Source organism: Mus musculus, chromosome 6 (assembly GCF_000001635.26).
Source record: "Mus musculus strain C57BL/6J chromosome 6, GRCm38.p6 C57BL/6J".
NCBI lineage: Eukaryota > Metazoa > Chordata > Mammalia > Rodentia > Muridae > Mus > Mus musculus.
Window position 1 is genome coordinate 14393723 of NC_000072.6, and position 4573 is coordinate 14398295.

Genomic DNA, 4573 nt, shown 5'->3' on the forward strand with positions numbered 1-4573 from the left:
TTGGCCAGTAAATATCTTCAACAAAATTATAGAAGAAAACTTCTCTAACCTAATGAGTTTCCTATAAACATACAAGAAACCTACAGAACTCCAAATCAATTGTACTAGAAAAGAAATTACTCCCATCACATAATAGTCAAAACACCAAATGCACAAAATAAAGAATATTTACATTGGTAAGGGAAAAATGTCAAGTAACATATAAAGGCAGACCTGTCAAAATTACATCAGACTTCTTACCAGAGACTGTGAAAGCTAGAAGATCCTAGTCAGATGTCATATAGACCCTAAGAGAACATAAATGCCAGTGGAGGCTACTATACCCAGCAAAACTCTCAATTACCATAGACGGAGAAAATGAGATAATCGATGACAAAAAAAAATTTACACAATATCATTCAACAAGTACAGACCTACACCTGATAATAGATGGAAAATTCTAATACAAGGAGGGAAACTACACCCTAGAAAAAGCAAGAAAGTAATCTTTCAACAAACCCAAAAGACGATAGCCACACAAACATAATTCCACCTCTCAAAACAAAAATAACAAGAAGCAACTACCTCTTTAATATTTCTTAACATCAATTTCCCAATAAAAAAACATAGACTAACAGACTGGATATATAAACAGGATCCAGCAATTGGCTGCAAAAAGGAAAGTGCTGTTTTCAGTGTCAAAAACAGAAACTACCTTAGATTAAAGGGCTGGAAAATAATTTTCCAAGCAAATGGAAACAAGCTTGAGTACATTTTAATATAGAATAAAATACACTTTCAACCAAAAGTTATCAGAATAGACAAGGAAGGACACTTCATACTCATCAAAGGAAAAAAATCTACCAAGATGAACTCTCAATTCTGAAAATCTATGGTCTAAATTCAAGGGCATCCACACTCATAAAAGAAACTTTACTAAATCTCAAAGCACACAATGCACCTCAGGCAATAATAGTGCGAGACTTAAATGCCCCACTCTCATCAATGGACAGATCATGGAAATACAAACTAAACAGAGACACACTGAAACCAACAGAAGTTATGGACCAAACGGATTTAACAGATATCTATAGAACATTTCATCCTAAATCAAAAGACTACATTTTTCTCAGCATCTCATGGTACATTCTCCAAAACTGATCATATAATCTGTCACAAAACAGGCCTCAACTGATATAAGATTGAAATAATCCCATGCATCCTTTCAAATCACCACAGCTGGTTTTCCATAGCAACAAAAACAACAGATAGCCTGTATACACATGGCATCTGAACAAGCCCTGCTCAATGATAACTTGGTCAAGGAAGAAATAAAGAAATTAAAACTTTTTAGAATTTAATGAAAATGAAGCAAACATACCCAAAATGGGCAAAAAAAAAAAACAAAAACAAAAAAAAAAAAACAACAAAAACAAAAACCCAAACTTATGGGACACAATAAAAGCAATCCTAAGTGGAAATTCAAAAATATCACCAGTTCCTACTACAAAACCCTATACTCAACAAAACTGGAAAATATGGATAAAAGGGACAATTTTATAGACAGATACCAAATTCCAAAGTTAAATGAAGATCAGATAAACCATTCAAACAGTCCCATAAACCATAAAGTAGTAGAAGTGTTGCGTCCCACTCGACCGGCAAGAAAGACTCAACTACCCGTTCTTCTATGGCAAGCTTTATTGCTTCTTCAGGAGGGAAGACCCCGACCCTGGAAAATGGCGTTGCTTATAGAGCCCTCAGCCATGGTGTTTCAGAACCTGATGTGGTGTGTCAGCTCCTGATTCGTTGCTCGCCCGTCACCCCATTACTATGCCCTGAGATGGGCAGTGACTAGGTATGAGTTCACTCTCGCACCTGTGTACAAGACTTGTTTACTAGTTAGGCACAGCGAAGGCCAGTGCCATCTTATAATGGCGATTGCTAGCGGCATGGCTCTCCACATAGAAGCAATAATTTAAAATCTCCAAACCAAAAAACAAAACAAAACAAAACAAAACAAAACAAAAAACAAAAAACAAAAAACTCAGGAGCAGATGGGTTTAGTGCAGAATTCTATCAGACCTTCAAAGAAGAACTAATACCAATACTCTTAAATTTTTTCCACAAACAAGAAACAGAAGGAACACTACCCGATTTTTTCTATGAAGCCACACTTATGCTGATATGAAAACCACACAAAGCCCCCCAACCCCCAAAAAGGAACTTCAGATGAAGTTTCCTTATGAATATCAATGCCAAAATTTAAGAACACATTAAAATGATCTTTCACCATGATCAAGTAGGTTTCATCCCAGGGATACAAGAATGGTTCAATACATAGGAATCCATCAACATAATTGACTAAATAAACAAACCCAAAGGAAAAAAAAGTCTACATGATCATTTCATTAGATGCTGAAAAAGTATTTGACCAAATTCAGCATCCCTTCATGTTAAAAAAAAAAATCTTGAAGCCACCCTATTAAAATCAGGGACTAGACAAGGCTGTCTACTCTCTCCCTATATATTCAATATAGTTCTTAAAGTTCTAGCTAAAGCAATTAGAAAACAAAAGGAGGTCAAAAGGATTCAAATAGGAAAGTAAGAAGTCAAAATATCACTTTTGGCAAATGATATGATGCTATACTTAAGTGACACAAAAAATTCCACCAGAGATCTCTTAAACCTGATAATCAACTTCAGCAAACTAAATGGATATAAAAGTAACTCAAACAAATCAGTAGCCTTCTTATACTCAAAGGATACATGAGCTGAAAAAGAAACTAGAGAAACAAAACCCTTCATGATAGTCACAAACGATATAAAATATCTTGGTATGACTCTAACCAAACAAATGAAAGATTTGTACAAGAACTTCAAGTCTCTGAAGAAAGAAGTCAAAGGAGACCTCAGAATATGGAAAGATCTCCCATTCTCTTGGTTTGGCTGGATTAATCTAGTAAAAATGGCCATCTTGCCAAAAGCAATCTAGAAATTCAATGCAATCTCCATGAAAATTCCAACTCAATTCTTCACAGAGTTAGAAGAACCAATTTGGAAATTATTTTTTAATAACAAAAAACCCAGGACAGTTAAAATTATTCTCAACAATAAAAAAACTTCTAAGGAATCACCATCCCTGACCTCAAGCTGTACTACAGTGCAATAGTGATTAAAACTTCATGATATTGGTATAGTGACAGACAGGTAGATAAATGGAATAGAATAGAAGACCCAGAAATGAAGCCACACATTTATGGTCACTTGATCTTTGATAAAGGAGCTAAATCCATTCAGTGGGAAAAAGACAGTATTTTCAACAAATGGTACTGGTTCATCTAGTGGTCAGCATGTAGAAGAATGCAAATTGATCCATTCTTATCTCTTGTACAAAGCTCAAGTCCAAGTGGATCAAAGATCTCCACATAAAACCAGAGACACTTATAGAGGAGAAAGTGGGGAACAGTCTGTAACACATGGGAACAGGGGGAAACTTCCTGAACAAAACAACATTGATTGTGCTTTAAAGATCAATAATTAACAAATGGGACCTCATAAAATTGCAAAGCTTCAGTAAGGCAAACGTCACTAACAATAGGGCAAAATGGCAACCAACAGATTGGGAAAAGATCATTACCAATCTTAAATCCAATAGAGGGCTAATATCCAACATGTACAAAGAACTCAAGAAGTTAGACTCCAGAGAAACGAATAACCCTATTAAAAATGGGGTACAGAACTAAACAGAGTATTCTCAACTGAGGAAACTCCAATGGCCAAGAAGCTCTTAAAGAAATGTTCAACATCCATAGTGATCAGGGAAATGGAAATCAAAACAATCCTGAGATTTCAACTCACACAAGTCAGAATGGCTAAGATAAAAAACTCAGGTGACAACAGATGCAGGCAAGGATATGGAGAAAGGGGAACACTTCTCCAGTGCTGGTAGGATTGCAAGCTGATACAAACACTCTGGAAATCAGTCTGGTGGTTTCTCAGAAAATTGGACATAGTACTACCTGAGCTATACCTCTCCTGGACATATATACAGAAGATGCTCCAACATGTAATAAGGACACATGCCCCATTATGTTCATAACAGCCATATTCATTATAGCCAGACGTTGGAAACAACCCAGATGTCCATCAACAGAGGAATTGATATGGAAAATGTGGTACATTTACATAATGGAATACTATTCATCTATTAAAAACAATAAATTCATGAAATTTGCATGCTAATGGATGGAACTTAAAAACATCATCCTCAGTGAGGTAACCCAGTCACAAAAAAACACACATGGTATTCACTCACCGATAAGTGGATATTAGTCCAGAAGTTCAGAATACCCAAGATACAACTCACAGACCATATGAACCTCAAGAAGAGGGAGGACCGAAGTGTGAATGCTTTAGTTCTTCTGAGAAGGGGGAACTAAATACTCACAGGAAGAAAAAAATGGAGACAAAGTGTGGAACAGAGACTGAAGGAAAGGCCATTCTGACATTGTCCCACCTGGGGATCCATCCCATATATAGTCACCAAATCTCTGGTGGATGCTTTTGTGGATGCAGAGAATTGTTTCCTGAT